Here is an 18134-nt window from a genome sequence, read left to right on the forward strand (position 1 = left end):
AAAAATATACAAATTTATTACATGAATAATATTAATACATATGAAAATAGCGTGATGCATAATAAATATAAGAAAGATTCAAGATGTAAATATGGCAATGATACTGTTCGTCATTGGATAACCAATGACGGACAGTATCATTGCCATATTTCCTTCTTGAATCTCTTTTATATTTATTATGCATCACGCTATTTTTATATGTATTTATATTATTTATGTCATAAATTTGTATATTTTTTATGACTTTTTGAGTTAAAATGGCCCTGTAACCTATTTTTTATTAAATTGAATGGTTTTCTACTGCATTTTCCTGCCTCTGTCGTCAGAGTTTCTGGGCCTCTACTTTTCCCTCTCGCGATTTGTTTTAAATGAGCATTGCATTTTCTTGCAGTTATGTATACTGCTCTCTGTACACTACACATCCCATAGTCCCTAGTCCATCTCAGGAGTGAGCAAGTGAGGGTGGCAATGCTCTTATATACAGTGGGACCATGGAGAATGAATGTAGCCACCCTCTACCGGGAAGCTGGATCACAATAGCAAAAAAAAAAAAAAAAGGGTATATTTTTAAGAATCAGCTGCAGCCCCTGATCAACTGCCAGTCCCGCTGTCAGAATACAATATCCCATCAGAGGGATTGCTGCATCCATAGATAGGTAGGCTTTAACATCCAAGCGCCAAACATACGCATCCATGGCAGCATGAGGTTGTGTGCTGAGAGTGCTCAGTAAGCATTCCCAGCACACTGACCAAGCTGTCAATGACAGCTCTACGTCAAGGCTTCTGATGACGGGCCCCCCAATCATGTGACAGCTGTGAGAGCCAATGACAGAGGTCACATGATACTAAGACCCCATTACACACCATCAGATTTTCTGCAGATTTTTGTCTTCAGAATTACCAAAGCCATGTAGTGCAAGGGCCTGCCTGATTGCATACAAATTGAAACTCTAATGTCGCGTACACACGACCGTTTTTCGGGTTGTAAAAAATGACGTATTTCTTTTAATGTCATTTAAAACGATCGTGTGTGGGCTCCAGAGCATTTTTCACGATGTAAAAAATGGGCATTAAAAATGTAGAACATGCTCTAATTTTTCACATCGTTTTTAACGTCGTAAAAAATGGTTGTGTGTGGGCTTTAACGACGTGAAAAAAACGTGCATGCTCAGAAGCAAGTTATGAGATGGGAGGGCTCGTTCTGGTAAAATTTGCGTTCGTAATGGAGTAAGCACATTCATCACGCTGTAACAGACTGAAAATCGTCTTTTACCAACACAAAATCAGCAAAAGCAGCCCCAAGAGTGGCGCCATCCGAATGGAACTTCCCCTTTATAGTGCCGTCGTATGTGTTGTACGTCACCGCGCTTTGCTAGAGCATTTTTTTTTCACGATCGTGTGTAGGCAAGGCCGGTTTAACGATCGGGTTGAAAAAAACTTCGTTTTTTCTAGACCATTAAAAACTTCATTTTTTACAACCCGAAAAACGGTCGCGGCATTAAGGTTTGACCTCATATTATATGGTTTTGGTAAATCTGAAGACAAAAATCTGCAGAAAATCTGATGGCCAGCAATAAAGCCCACTTAAAAGAACTGCTGGAGTTAGTCTACAGCAGAATGTACAGAACTCAGACTAGGGTACACAGTGAGCATTCTGACTTTAGCACCATTGCTTTGTTTGTTATTTTTTTTTCTTCTGTTTTTAACAATTAAAAACTAAAAAAAGGGAACAATGCAACACATTTTGGGGTCATAGGATGGACTGGAACGCAAGCAGACGACAAGAAATAAATGCACAATAATCATACAGTTCAAAGCAATGCTGTCATTGAGGGCATTACTGCGTGGCCAGTATGGTATTTTGGCAATTCTGGTCAATTCCAGAAGGATGGTTATGAATGAGAAAGGTTAAAGGCTAGCCTGAGCACACGCAAGCTGTTCATTCTCCTAAAATACCAGAATCATGGGCCCTTTGACATTCGTATGCTTAGATCCCAGCTGACCCCATTTCTTCATCTATAATCCCGATCTATACATTTTGCCTCTGTTGGGTCAATGTTTGGATATTACAAACATTTCCTCCCAGTTTGTCCAATATGTGAACATGGGGCACTGGATCAAACAAGCTGTACTCCAGATAACACTTTAATACTCTTGAATGGTTCGAGTTGTTATTGTATCTTAATTTGAAACGTCCATTACCATTAGGGCCGAAACAACTAATCAATTAATCGACAACTAATTGATTATGAAAATTAAATCGATCAGAATCAATTAATCGGGCAGAAACATAATGGGGGTTAAAAAAAAAAAATTGCCCTTTATAGCACAAAAAAACAAATCGCTACTGTAAATATTACTTTCACTGCCCCACAGTAAAAAATGAACACCTTACAGTAGCGATTATTTGCTCTTTTTGTACCAATTTTTGTTTTTTTTTAACCCATTATGTTACTAAACATCTCAGGCCTCGTACACACGACCGAGTTTGTCTGCAAAAACCAGCAAGAAACTTGCTGGGATTTTTTTTTTGCCGAGGAAACCGGTCGTGTGTACATTTTTCGACGAGGAAACGGTCGAGGATCCCGTCGAGCCAAAAAGAGAGCATGTCTTCTTTTTCCTCGACGGGAATGGAGAAACTTGCCTTGTCAAGTTCCTCGACAGCCTAACAAGGAACTCGACGAGGAAAACGATGTGTTTCGCCCGTCGAGTTCCTCGGTCGTGTGTACGAGGCTTCAGACCTGGGTTCAGCCCTTTTTGGTGCTTTTTGCAGAAACACACTACAGTTCATTTACATGGTTTCCTATGGGACACGTTCACATACATGATTTTTCAGCTGCTGCGTATTTGGAGAGGGCAAGGACTTTTTTAAACGCAAAACGGTGCCATTTTGTTTTTTTTGGTTCAATATACTTCAATGGAGAAGCTGCAGAAAAGCATGTGATGCGTTTTTGCGGTAATTTGTGTTTTTTTAAAACGGCCCAACAACAAATTGGCCAGAAAATAAATAAAAAAATGCAAATCGCAGCAAAATTACCTTTTTTTATGGTTATTAACCAAAACAATAATCAGCCAACTAATCGATTATGAAAAAAAAGTTAGTTGCAGCCCTAATTACCATAGACCTCTGTTACCTTCCCCTCTCCCCTTGGAACAAGTTGTATAATGCTAAAATGTCAATAAGAATAGATTTAACCCCAAAAATTGATGAATCCTTAGCAGTCCCTGTATATACTGTATGTAGGCCCCAAACACTTGACATTGCAGCTTTCTACATCTTCATTGGCCCTACATAACATGGTGAGTTGCATGTTTTATATGCCAGTGGTGCATTATATTCCCAGTCAAGCATTGCAGTCCTGATTTGATGAAGAACAAAGGTGAATGGCGTGTTATGAACTAAATTTAGCCTCTTGGGAAATGGAGGGCACTAGCAGGTCAGGTGAGGTTTATGTGAGTAGCACGAGTTGACTTCTAATTCCTGGAAACCTGAAAGGCTGTGAGCTGCCTGGGCCTGAACTGTGAAATCGGCAATTTGAGTTATTTTACAATAAGAGTATAGTATTATGTTGGTATTTTATTTTTTCATATAGTTGATAAAGTGGTCTAGTGCTCTGAAAGCTTACATTCTGAGATTTATTAGTCAGCTGATAGAAGGTATGCTTTTACAGAACATTTTCCTTTTCAACGTGTAGATTTTCCTGGCTAGCACAGTACAATTTACCCGGTTTGCTGCTGTTTTTTGAGAATCTGAGGGCGTGTGTGTGTTCCCAATATGATGGATTATGTCCCTTGCACAATCCAAAACGTTTAACTTTTTAGGGTCCATTCACATTGGCTTAAAAAAAACGCTACTCCTACAGGAGTTGTGTTTTGCCTGTAGAAGCAGCTCAATGTTACCCTATGTGTCTATGCAAATTAGGACGATTATAGGCATATTTTATACTCAGCGTTTAGAGGCAGGAAAAAAAAACCTTCTGGTTTGAATTTTAATTGGCCCTTTTTGGCCGGAAAAATAACAAAACGCTCCTAAGCGCTCCTAAAACGCCTGTACAAAAAAAGTTCTATATGAGCATTTTATTTATTTTTAACCAAGGGAACCGGCTTTTTTTAAGCCCAGGGTGCATGGAGCCTTAGGCCTCGTACACACGGCCGAGTTTCTCGGCAAAAACCAGCAAGAAACTTGCTGGGAGATATTTTTTTGCCGAGGAAACCGGTCGTGTGTACATTTTCGTGGAGGAAACTGTCGATAAACTCGACAAGCCAAAAAGAGAGCAAGTTCTCTATTTCCTCGACGGGAATGGAGAAACTTGCCTTGTCGATTTCCTCGACAGCCTAACAAGGAACTCGACGAGGAAAACGATGTGTTTCGCCCGTCGAGTTCCTCGGTCGTGTGTACGAGGCTTCACAGTTCTTTAGACAATAAGTTGGTTGTAAACTAGGGTTGTATCCCGGCTCAGACTTCAAAGTACCATGTAGGGCAGCGGTTCGCAAGCTTACTCATCATGTACCACCAGCAGGTAAGTGTTTGGGAAATTACCTTAGATAAAATGGATGTCATAAATAGTTAAATACCAAGCCACTGACAACGATTCAGACCTTTCCCACCATTTCCCTATATTTCCTATTAGCATACATCTCTGCATGTTGATGCATAAAAAAAAAAAAAAAAAAAACACCTAAATCGGAACACGTACACGTACACACAATCGGAATTTTAGGTTCTAATTTTTTCCGATGTAATTCCGATGTGATTTGGCCGGGCAAAAGCCTGATCATGTGTACGCAGCATAAGAGGGTTTTTTTTAATCTTTTGTGCTTTACCTACCCTTTTGTTTTCCTTCTACTTTCTGATGGCAGTGGTGACATAGCCTCAACCACAGTGATGCCCCTGGGAATCCAGCCTCACCATTGCCTTCAGGGAAATCTTGTGAGATTTCAGAGAAGGGTTCCCCCCTCCCTCCCCCCCAACAGATGCCTATAGTGTCATAAGGCACATTTGCTAGATAAAGCACACAAAGTCATACAGTCCATCTCGTGTATATGCAGCATTATGGTCATTTTAAAAATGGCAGCACAGGAACAAGGACACAGGCAGCACAAAGGCAGGACAGAAATAGTTAGGTACAAGGCAAGCATAAAGAAAAAGTCACATGGTTCTACGCAAGTATGATTATTTACTTCCCACCAGTCAGGTTTAAATGTTTATAGAGCAGAAATTCTGGGGGGGGGGGGTACTCTTTAATGTGAAGGAAACAGGACCATTTGAGGGTACTAGAGGACTAAGGTTGAGAACCACTAGTGTAAGAGATCAGAAGCCATGGTGGAAGCTGGGATTTCAGTTTATCAAGGTAGTCATGCCCCCAGAACTACACCTCACAAGAGCCTTTACCTACTCACAGGGGTCGATTTACTAAAACTGGAGAGTACAACATCTGGTGTAGCTCAGCATAGAAACCAATCAGCTTCCAGGTTTTATCGTCAAAGATTAAATTGAACGGCCTGAAGTTAGAAGCTGTTTGGCTACCATGTATAGTGCACCATATTTTGTGTTTAGAAAGACTTTTGAGAGTCAAGGAAGTAGCACTGCATACATCAATGTATGCACTTGCATACCTCCCAACTTTTTGAAATTGGAAAGACACCTACAGTATTAGAAAGAGTATATAGGCAAAAAGACATAGGTTTAGCACTGGGAAACACTTTTTGAAAGATAAAAAGGTACATTTTTAAAAAACTACAATGCTGTAAAAAAGTATTTGCCCCTTTCTGATTTTTTTATATATTTGTAACACTTAAAATGACTCTGATCAAACAAATTTTATTATTACACAAAGATAACCCGAGTAAATGCAAAATGCCATTTTTAAATGATGTTTCATTTATTAAGGCAAAAAAAAGTAAAAGTGAAAAAGTACTTGCCCCCTAAACCTAATAACTGGTTGTGCCACCCTTAGCGGTAACAACTGCAATCAAGCATTTGCGACTACTGGCAATGCGTCTTTCACATTGCTGTGGAGCAATTTTGGCCCACTGTTTGCAGAATTTTTTTAATTGAGCCACAATGGAGGGTTTTTAAGCATTAACGGCCTTGTGTAAGGTCATGATACAGCATCTCAATTGGATTTAAATCCAGGCTTTGACTAGGCCATTCCAAAACCTAAACTTTGATTTGTTTGAACCATTTGGAAGTGGACTTGCTGTTGTGTTTTGGATCAATGTCCTGCTGCATAACCCAAGTGCACTTGAGGTCATGAACTGATGGCCAGACATTCTCCTTTAGGATTTTCTGGTAGAGCTCAGAATTCATAGTTCCATCAATTATGGTAAGTCGTCCAGGTCCTGAAACTGCAAAGCAGCCCCAGACCATCACGCTACCACCAACATGTCTGACTGTTGGTATGATGTTCTTGTTATAAAATGCTGTATTCGTTTTAGGCCAGATATAACGGGACACACACCTTCCAAAGAATGTTTGCCTAAAAGTCTTGGGGATAATTAAGATGTGATTTGGTAAATGTGAGATGAGCCTTTGTGTTCTTTTTGGTCAGCAGTGGCTTTGGCCTTGGAACACTCCCATGGATGCCATTTTTGCCCAGTCTCTTGCTTATTGTTGAATTATAAACACTGATCTTACCTGAGGCAAGTGAGGCCTGTCATTCTTTAGATGTTGTTCTGAGTTATTTTATGACCTCCTGAATGAGTCGTCATCATACTCTTGAAATAATTTTTGTAGGCTGGCCACTCTTGGAAAGGTTCACCACTGTTCCAAGTTATCTTCATTTATGGATAATGGCTCGCCCCGTGGTTCACTGGAGTTCCAAAGCCTTAGAAATGGCTTTTGAAATGCTTCCTATCCCGATACATGGACATTTTTTTTAGATTGTGGCATGATGTGTGTTTTTTTGTTAGCGTGCTTTACTTTGTCAGACAGCTTCTATTTATGTGATTTCTTGATTCACCAGGTCTGGCTGTAATCAGGCCTGGGTGTGAAATTTAAGTGAAATTTAACTCAGTTTTCCAAAAAATTGTGGTTAATCACAGTTCATTCATGATTCAGCATAGGAGGGGGCAATTACTTTTTCACATAGGGCTAGGCAGGTTTGAACAGTTTTTTTGCCTTAATAAATGAAATCATAATTTAAAAACTGCATCTTGGATTTACTTGGGTTATCTTTGATGATCTGAATCATTTAGCTGTGAGAAATATTCTCAGTTTAGGTCCGAATTGAGGCAAAAATGTGTCCCTGAAAACAGAACAGGGGCGCACTGGACCCCTACTGTGAGCAGCATGGAAATTAAGTGTGAGCCCAGCCTTAGTAAATCATACCAATTGGCCAAGGATTTCTATTGTGAGATGTCTTCAGTAGAATTAGAGAATCAGTCCAACTGCTTTAGCCATTCCAGAATCAAAATTAGAGTATCATGCTCATTCAATGTAAAATATAATTGGGGAACTCAGCTGTGAGAGATTGACATCTTTATGAGGGTCTTATCTGGAGGGGTTGAAGCTACAAACAACTGGGGGGAAAAAACGCACCACAAGCGATTTATGAATCCAAGGCCTGGTCTAATATTGTAGCATTCATCTTAAACTAGTGAGAATAAATTCTGGTTTAAAAAACAAAAAAAATTATAAAAACAGTATTTATTTATGTATGCTTAGCTTAAAAAGTACTCCAAATTCCTTTGTCTTGCTGCTGCAATCCAACTTCATGTTAGAGCAGTGGTCTCCAAACTGCAGCATGGTTTGCTTGCTTTTATCTGGCCCTTGGGGTATTTTTCCTACTGTCAGGAGCATTGGGGCATACTGTAGTTCCTGACACTAACAATGGGGCACTATTCCTCTCACTGACACCAATGTTGGAGCACTATTCTTCCCATTGACACCAATGATGGGGCACTAGTCCTTCCACTGACACCAATGATGAAGCACTATTCCTCCCATTGACACCAACGATGGAGCACTATTCCTCCCATTGACACCAATGATGGGGCACTAGTCCTTCCACTGACACCAATGATGAAGCACTATTGCTCCCATTGACACCAACGATGGAGCACTATTTCTCCCATTGACATCAACGACGGGGTATCAATCCTCCCACTGACACCAATGACGGTACACTATTCCTTCCACTGACACCAATGATGAAGCACTATTCCTCCCATTGACATCAACGATGGAGCACCAATCCTCCCACTGACACTGTGATAAAGCACTATTCCAACTACTGACGCAGATGATGGGGCATTGTTTACTCACACTGACACCAGAACATGTTCCATTCCTTCTGGCCAAAGTCCGGCTCCCCTAAAATTTGAAGGACAGTAAACTGAGCCTTTGTTTAGAAACTTTAGAGACCCCTGTGTTAGAGTGTGACTACATTCATTCTCCATGGTCCCACTGTATGTAGGAATGAAGCCACAGTCCTTTGCTTACTTCCAAGATTGATTATGGACTATGGGATTTGTAGTGTGCATGACCTCAACTAACATGCCCTTCTGACTCTGTTGCCTCGTACACACGACCGTTTTTTCCGACGGGAAAACTGCTACAAAAGCTTTTCGTCGGGAATACCACCTGTGTGTATGCTCCATTGCAGTTTTTCCGACGGGAAAACTGACGGAAAAAAAAGGAAGAGCAGGATCTATTTTTTCCCGTCAGGAAAAATCTTGGTGGGAAAACCGTTCGTCTGTATGGTTTTCCGACGGGCACAAAAACGTGCATGCTCGGGAACAAATCAACGCATGCTCAGAAGCATAGAACTTAAATTTTCTCGGCTCTTCGTAGTCTTTTACGTCACCGTGTTCTTGGCAGTCAAAAGTTCACTGGACTTTTGTGTTAAGCCTCGTACACACGACCGAGGAACTCGACGGGCGAAACACATCGTTTTCCTCGTCGAGTTCCTTGTTAGGCTGTCGAGGAACTCGACAAGGCAAGTTTCTCCATTCCCGTCGAGGAAATAGAGAACTTGCTCTCTTTTTGGCTCGTCAAGTTTCTCGACAGTTTCCTGGACGAAAGTGTACACACGACAGGTTTCCTCGGCAAAAAAAATATCTCCCAGCAAGTTTCTTGCTGTTTTTTCCCGAGAAACTCAGTCGTGTGTACAAGGCTTGACTGTGTGTATGCAAGGCAGGCTTGACAGGAATTCCGCTGGGAAAACCGTCGTTTTTTTATCCGACGGAAAAAACGGTCGTGTGTACTAGGCATAACAAACAGAAGTGAGTAGGATAAGTAGGAGCGGTTCAGGACTTTACCAAAGGGCATTACAAAGAGGAAGAAACACACAGTAAGAAACTATTTTATAATAAATAGATTACAGGGCAATTAGGTAGTAGACGAGTATGGATTATTTTTGGAATAAGAATATTGTTTAGCGTCACTTCAAAAAAAAAAAAAAAAAATATCAACTTCTGACTAGCATATCCTTTAATATCATTCAGATGTGCTGTCTTGGCTTAAAGGAGATCAATAAAGACAGTGTCAGTTTTGAAAATCAGCACCTGTCATTTATGTAATCAGGACCGGCAGTGAGAAAAAGTATAAAATAGTGCGCCTCCCTCAGCTGTCAGCACATTTGTGACTGTAAATGAATAACCAAAGGCTTTCAGCAGACATCCACAGTTCTCTACGGCATTTAGCACAGATGACTGAAAAGAAAAAAACAGCGCTTTGCACTTACAACAAAGAAAAATCCTATTACAATGACAATGTTTCCATTGAATCCCCATCTTTGGAATAATCCTTGTCACAACGAAGAATTTACATTTTTCATTTCGCAGTGTAAACAGCGCAATACGTAATCATATCACATGGCTTTTGCAGCGCGTACAGGCACGATAACAAATAAATGACGAAACGGAGAGCGCTCTTCTAAACAGAAGGGGAGAAGAATGCGCAAGTCATAATGGATTAGCTGGGTGACGTCTCAGGAGTGACAGCTGTCTGCGACCAGACTAGCATCGCCTTGGATTGGAAATGGGGTTGTCCCTTCTCCATGAGAGACGCAAAACCACTGAGCTGGAACCGTCCTATATAATCAATGAATAGCATTGGACTAGGCTACTAAATATCCATCCAAGACTTAGCCGGCCTTTAAATATCCTTCAACAGTTACAAAACAGATAACAAGCAAACAGCTATGTTCAGCGAGCGTTTAGCCAGATTAGAGATTTCCATGCGTACTAATGCCTCCATCGGAACACAGCTTTTAGCAGCTGAATGTAAGCAGCTAACACTAAGGTGCTCAGCTGTCTACGCCAGCCATGTATCCAGCCGTATTTGTCTATGGATAGTATTCACAGCTCTTTGTAGTGCCTATACAATGTATGAACTAAGTCACTCCCCATTCGTACCTTCTACTTCTTCTTTTTTTTTTTTTGGACTTTGGCATTACGTCAACAATTACAAAGCAACAAGAACCCAAACAACTTCACGCATGCTGCAAAACGCATCTAGGGCTAAATATTATTAATGATATTCATGATGTAATCGGCAGGCGGCTGAACGGTGGGAAGCCTTGCAGATTGAAGCTGTAGTCATTTCTGTACTGCTCTCCATGGCTAGGATAGGTGCTTTCAGCTAGCTACATTCTTCAGACATTAATATCGGCATCATCTAGCACTTTTTAAAGGGTCCCCATCTAGCATTTTTTTTTTTAAAGATCATCATCTAGCAATTTTTTTTTAAAAGGTCATCCTATAGCAATTTTTAAAGAATCATCATCTAGCATTTTTTTTAAAGGGACATCATCTAGCATTTTTTTTTTAAATTAAAGGGACATCATTTAGCATTTTTTTTTAAAGGGTCATCATCTAGCAATTTTTTTTTTTAAAGATCATCATCTAGCTATTTTTTTTTTAAAGATCATCTAGATGCATTTTTTTTTTTTTAAAGATTATCATCTAGCAATTTTTTTTTTTTTAAAGATCATCATCTAGCAATTTTTTTTTTTTTTAAAGATCATCATCTAGCAATTTTTTTTTAAAGATCATCATCTAGCAATTTTTTTTTAAAGATCATCATCTAGCAATTTTTTTTTTAAAGATCATCATCTAGCATTTTTTTTTTTTAAAAGATCATCATCTAGCAATTTTTTTTTTAAAAGATCATCATCTAGCATTTGTTTTTTAAAAGGTCATCCTATAGCAATTTTTAAAGAATCATCATCTAACAATATTTTTTAAAGGGTCATCATCTAGCATTTTTTTTTTTAATTAAAGGGTCATCATCTAGCAGGTTTTTTTTTAAATTAAAGGGTCATCATCTAGCAGTTTTTAAAAAAAGATCATCATCTAGCATTTTTTTTAAAGTGACATCATTTAGCATTTTTTTTTTTTAGGGTCATCATCCAGCATTTTTTTAAAGGGTCATCATCTAGCAGTTTGATCATTACAGTATTCCATTTCCTTAGGGCATTTATAGACAATTTTTTGCATGATCTATTTATTTATTTTTGTTGCATGGTCTTCTATTATTTTTTATTTCCCTGTGCTATATACAAAGTTATGTTATCATTAAAAAAACAAATTGTATTTATTTTTAGTTCAAAAAACAAGTATTACCAACAAGCACAGTCATGTTTTGATCCAAAACTCCAAACAATCAACACATGCCATGTACTGTCATAAATACCAAACCATTGCCATGTCTGTAAATAGTGACCATCCAGCAGGCATATATACACGACGTTCCCCATCGGGTGTATGGATGGTGGGCACACAAAGGATGATCATACAGAAGGTCATTGCAAACCTTATATCGCCACCAACTCGTGTCACAGGGTCAGCCCTCGGTGGTCTCATTACAGGCAGCTGCATATGGTGACCAATTCCATTACAGCAAATCAACATGCAAACTTATCCTCTGACAACTCTGTCCCAGAAAAAAATGACTGCCATAGGCCAGCCCTCTACTTTTACTGGAGGTGACAGGTCACCATCATTACCTGGTAGACACTGATGAATGTAGAGGAGGGGGGGAGGGCTGGTTATGACAGGCAGTTCTTCAGCTGGTCATACACTATGCAATCTGGTTGTACAATCAGAAGTATGTGAGATGAGAAGAAACATTTGTATGAAGTCAGGCCTAGGTAGATGTACAATATATACATATAGTCAGTAATGCAATAGACATGGAGACCTCTGCACACCCAGACTAGTCCATAGAGATGAGCATTAGAGATCGGTGGAGTTGTATGAGATACATGAAGAATAAATGGTAACGATCGGTAAGAGATGTGATGGTGGGACAGATGGAAATAAGAAATGAAGGATCACAGACCTGAGATGGAGCTGCAGAGCTCAGGAGGAAAGGGTTTGGTGGAGAGAAGTCCCCTGTCTGTGCCTTCCTCATACACACACACACATACACACACTTCTCAGGAAATGAATGGGGCACACACACACACTCTCACACACACACACACATACAGAACTGTTGTACTTGCAAATGACTTACCGGGATCACATGATCTGCTAAATCTAGGGTGGGCCGGTGGGTGGAGGCTTCCATAAACAAGAGAGGACAATATAGTGGGAGTCAGAGCGGCGTGCATCGAGTTACACCGGGGCCCCACCAAGGGGGATGCCGACCGTCCACTCCAATCATCGGGCTCTCTATGGGACGGCCAATGACAGCGAGGGGACTGGGGGGAGCGGCCGATCTGTCAGTGGGGTGTGATCGGGTGACAGCCGGGGATGGGAGGCTGGAGATCCGGGGGATGGGAGGCTGGAGATCTAGGGACGATACCGCTGTCACAAATCCCCTTGTCCTGTAGAGAAGCCCTCCCTGTTCCCACCCTGAGGACTACCAGGATACGCCCACTGACTGCCCGCACACCCGCCCGCCCGGAGATGTCAAGGCTACACTGTGTTCTCTATGTACCGATCACTACAGGAATGGACACAGCCTGTCACCGCTCATCATCCCTGCATACAATGTTATGTTCTAAACATTTATTACACGTTCATGATCAGATCTCATCGTACGATCTCCATTATAGAAGCTCTACACACTTTCCCAAGTGATCAATTTCCTTTCTGATCAATCTGCAATAATCAAGCCTGTAGCTGCCAACCTATACAATTGATATGCCATACGGATCAAGTCGCTTTTGATCGATATTTAAGATACAATCATAATTCCTAAAGATATAAAACGCAATACGATCATATTATAGTGGTCATACACACTTCAATCAAATTATTATTATAATTACAGGTACTCATATAGCGCTGTCAATTTACACAGCGCTTCACATATAGATTGTATGGGCCAGATTCACGTAGCCCGGGCGCAGCGTAACGTAACCGATTTAGGTTACACCGCCGCAAATTCTCTGTCTAAGTGCCCGATCCACAAAGCACTTACCTGGAAATTTGCGGCGGTGTATCCTAAATCCGTCCGGCGCAAGGCGGGCCAATTCAATTGGGGCGGGTATCATTTAAATTAGGCGCGCTCACGCGCCGGATGTACTGCGCATGCTCCAGACGCAAATTTCCCAACGTGCTTTGCGCGAAATTACGACGCGCCGACGTTTTGTGAATCGCGACGTGAAAAAAAGTCTTGCGCCGGGAAAAAAAAAAATTCAAAAGCGACGCGCGAAAGACGGGTATACTTTTACATGGTGTAGTAATTTTACACTTTGTAAAAGGTGCCCTATCTTTGCGACGGCAAACTAACACTTGCAGCGGCGTAACGACGGGAAAAAGTTTAGTGGATCGCCGTAACTGCTAATTTGCATACCCGACGCTGGTTTACGACGCAAAATCCCCCCAGCGGCGGCCACGGTACTGCATCCTAAGATCGGACAGTGTAAAACGATTACACCTGTCGGATCTTAGGGATATCTATGCGTAACTGATTCTGTGAATCAGTCGCATAGATAGAAACAGAGATACGACGGCGTATCAGCAGATACGCCGTCGTATCCCTTTTGTGAATCTGGCCCTATATTCACATCAGTCACTCACTACCCTCAAGGAGCTTACAATCTAATAGCTAGATTCACATAGAGTTAGGCCGGCGTATCAGTAGATACGCCGACCTAACTCGGAATCTGCGCCGACCTAAGTTTAAATGTATTCTCAAACAGAGATACACTTAAACCTATCTAAGATACGACGGCTTGCGCCGTCCTATCTTAGGGTGCAATATTTAGGCTGGCCGCTAGGTGGCGCTTCCATTGCGGTCGGCGTAGAATATGTAAATCACTAGCTACGCCTATTCACGAACGTACGCCCGGCCGACGCAGTACAGATACGCCGTTTACGTAACGCATTAGCAGGCCTAAAGTTATTCCATCAAATAGGTGGAATAGTAATGTTAAAGTATGGCCGTCGTTCCCGCGTCGAAATTCGAAAATTTTACGTCGTCCGTGAATAGGGATTTACGTCATTTACGTCCACGTCGAAACCAATAGGCCCGTGCGGCGTACGTTGCCGCAATGCACACTGGGATATGTAGGCGGACAGCCCATGCGCCGTTCCAAAAAAACGTCAATCACGCCAGGTCAAGCCCCATTAACATAAAACACGCCCCCTCAGCTAAATTTGAATTAGGCGCCATTACGCCCGCCCGATTTACGCTACGCCGCCGTAACTTAGCAGGCAAGTACTTTGTGAATCATGTACTTGCCTCGCTAACTTACGGCGGCGTAGTGTCAACACGATACGCTACGCCGCCGCAAAGTTAGGACACCCTCTCTGAATCTTTTTTTTATCTTAAAGTGGATGTAAACCCTCACATATACCCAGTGAAGTGAACAGCCTCAGATGATACACAGGGATGAAACAAATCCTCCTACATAGGTTTTACATACAGTGTAGTGTTGTATTAGACTGAGAGACAGCTGATTGGAGGAAAGGCACACACCCCTACTCCGCATAGGAAGAGACTTTCAAAGCTGTCCTGTGAGTATAGCAGCTTTCTGCTAATCTATTTATAGCACACACCCTGGCACAAAATTCAGGCTGGTTTTATCACGTGTCCAAGAACTTGTCAGAAGTTATCAGGCTGAAGAACAGAGCAGTAGAAAGCCACAGGACTTAGTGCTTCAACCACTTCAAAACCGCACACCGTCATATGACGTCCAAAAAGGGGATCTTTTATCCCGGGTGGACGTCATATGACGTCCTGTACTTAGTGTGTTGATATCTGAATGATGCCTGCACCTAGAGCAGCGGTTCTCAACCTGGGGGTCGGGACCCCCTGGGGGGTTGAATGATGATTTGCCAGGGGTCACCGAATCCTGGGCTGTTCCTGAAGCCCACACCACTCTCCCAGCCGCAACCCAGCAGGGCTATGCCTGGATCCTGTGGCCGCCCAGCTGGGCTGTACCTGGAGCCCACGGTCACCCACTCAGCCTCTTCGCAGGTGCCCATTCAGTTCACGACATGGCTGGAGGGGCTGGAGGAGACCCTATCTCCTGATTTCGGCATAGGTGTCACTGCTACGAGACACCACAAAGTCAGAGACATTGTGAAGCCAGAGACACAGTGAGTAACACTACCTGTGATTATAGTTGCCAATAAAAAGGACTCAGGTAGCGCTAAATGTCTGTGGGTTAGGGGCGCAAATTACTTGTCTTGCCTTGGGTGCTGACAACCCACGCTACAAAAAATATTTTACCATTAGGGGTCCCCACAACGTGGGAAATGTTATCAAGGGGTCACAGCACTAGAAGGTTGAGAACCACTGACCTAGAGGCATCATTTAGCGGTTCCGCCGCTTGATCGTTCTTATAGGCGGCGGGAGGGGACATGCTCCCCCTCCCGCCGCCATCCGGGGCCCGGAAAGATGATCGCCATGGGCCGGATGGTCACCAGTCATCTCTATGACCGTCGGAGGCCCGGGCGCGATGTGATGACGTCACGCCCGGGTACCCGTAAGTAAACAAACCGCAATTGCGGCTAGTAAGAATGAGATCTGTGAATCTTTTTCACAATCTCATTCTTTCCAGCCTGGAGGAGAGATGTGGGGTCTTATTGACCCCGCATCTCTCCCTAAAGAGGACCTGTCACACACTATTCCTATAACAAGGGATGTTTACATTCCTTGTAATAGGAATAAAGGCGATCAAAAAAAAAAAAGCATAAAAAATAAATAAATAAGTAAAAAAAAAAAAATTAAAACGCCCCTGTCCCCAGTAGCTCGCACCCAGAAGCGAACGCACACGTAAGTCCCGCCCACGTATGTGAGGCGGCGCCGCGTGCGTTAGAGCGTGTGCAACAATTCTAGCACTAGACCTCCTCTGTTACTCTAAACTGGTAACCTGTAAAATTTTTAAAGCATCGCCTATGGAGATTTTTAAGTAACAATGTTTGGCGCCATTCCATGAGTGTGCGCAATTTTAAAGCATGACATGTTAGGTATCTATTTACTCGGCGTAACATCATCTTTCATATTGTACACAAAAATTGGGCTAACTTTACTGTTTTGTTATTTTTTAATTCATGAAACCATTTTTTTTACAAAGAAAAGGTGTTTGAAAAATTATTGCGCAAATAACGTGCAAGATAGAAAGTTGCGATGACCGACATTTTATTCCCTAGGGTGTCTGCTTAAAAAACATATATAATGTTTGGGGGTTCTGAGTAATTTTCTAGCAAAAGAATGATGATTTGTTAGAAGGCTGGCCGCAGGCCAGCCTGAGTTTGTGGGAGGAGTCTAAGAGTACTTAAGACTCCCTCCCTGTCAGGGATGGGTCGGCGTCTGTTTCAGGGTTTGCTGGGGGGGGGGACGACCGCGTCACTTCCGGTTTCGTTGGCAGTGCCAGCTGAGCGGCGGCAGCAGAAGCCTTGTGACGGTATCTCGCCCCACCTGTTTGCATGTTAATCCGGTAAAGGGGGTGGGGGGTGTACACCAGGCATCGTGGGGGGGGAGCGGGAGCCCTCCTTACACCCCTGTCTTCCTTCCGGACTCTCACAGGGGGGGAGCACACTTCTCCGGGTGCATGCTGCTGGGAGAGGGGGGGCCGGTCATCCATCCACTCCTCCGGGCACATGCCGGCAGCTTGCGGGGCCGCCCGTTCCTCCTCCCTGTCGGCTTTCGGGCGTACGCTGAGGGGGAGGGCTGTCAATCCACCCACATACTCTGAGCGCTCGCCTCCCGATACTCACGTGGGGGACTTCCGCATGTCTCCCTTCCTTCGCCTGGTCTCATGCAGGCACCTGAAAGGGGGGCCGCCTGACGCTGTCTGCTTCTCCCTGGCATCCCTGGGTTGTATGCGGCATGGTTGGGGCCGCCCACCCGCTTTTTCCGGGTATTGTGGGGGGGGGGGGGGGCATCCATCCACACATCCCAGGCCATACTGGGGGGGGGGGCTGCAGGGGGTCGCACACAGGCTGAATGAGGGGGGGGCTGTCCACCCACATCTCCAGGGGTCATAGCGTGTCAGGCTCAGCGGTTTTCTCGTACAATTTCTGCCCCAGGTTTTCTGTCATTGTTTTTGGCCATAGCGTGGCAGTCTCAGCATTTCTGCCCCAGTTTTGCTGTCATAGCATTTCGGTCTGCACGATTTCTGTCATAGCGCTTCTGCTCCTGGTTTCTGTCATTGCATTTCTGCCTCAACGTTTCAGGCTTAGCGTTGCTCTCATACCATTTCGGCCCCAGGTTTCTGCCATTATATTTTTGCCTCAGCGTTCAGGCTCAGCGTTGTTCTCATACCATTTCTGCCCCAGGTTTCTGTCATCATATTTTTGCCTCAGCGTTCAGGCTCAGCGGGTCTCCCAAATCATTTCTGCCCCAGGTTTTGCCATAGCCTTTCAGTCTCAGCAGTTCTGCTGCCCCCACGATTTCTGTCATAGCGTTGCTGCCCCCACGTTTTCTGTCATAGCGTTGCTGCCCCCACGTTTTCTGTCGTATTTCTGCCTCAGCGTGTCAGGCTCAGTGTTTTTTCTCGTACAATTCTGCCCCAGGTTTTCTGTCATTGCATTTGGCCATAGCATTTCAGTCTCAGCGTTTCTGCCCCCTCGATTTCTGTCATAGAATTTCTGCCCCCTCGATTTCTGTCATAGCATTGCTGCCCCCACGATTCCTGTCAGGCCTCGTACACACGACCGAACATGTCTGCTGAAACTGGTCTGTGGACCAGTTTCAGCAGACATGTTCGGTCGTGTGTACGGCCGAC

General features: G+C 43.1%; 1 protein-coding gene across 3 annotated transcripts in view; it reads right to left on the bottom strand.

Moving 5' to 3' along the window:
* KLF12 (Kruppel like factor 12) overlaps window positions 1–12703 on the bottom strand; it is a 285076-nt gene extending 272373 nt beyond the window's left edge. For 2 of the 3 annotated variants that reach the window (XM_040341375.1, XM_040341373.1), the window contains exon 1: window positions 12287–12703. The gene's annotated coding sequence lies outside the window, so the exon portion shown is untranslated. The remainder of the gene's footprint in view (window positions 1–12286) is intronic. The other variant, XM_040341374.1, reaches the window with a different exon arrangement.
* Window positions 12704–18134: the final 5431 nt, after the last annotated feature.

Source organism: Rana temporaria, chromosome 2, assembly GCF_905171775.1.
Source record: "Rana temporaria chromosome 2, aRanTem1.1, whole genome shotgun sequence".
Taxonomy (NCBI): domain Eukaryota; kingdom Metazoa; phylum Chordata; class Amphibia; order Anura; family Ranidae; genus Rana; species Rana temporaria.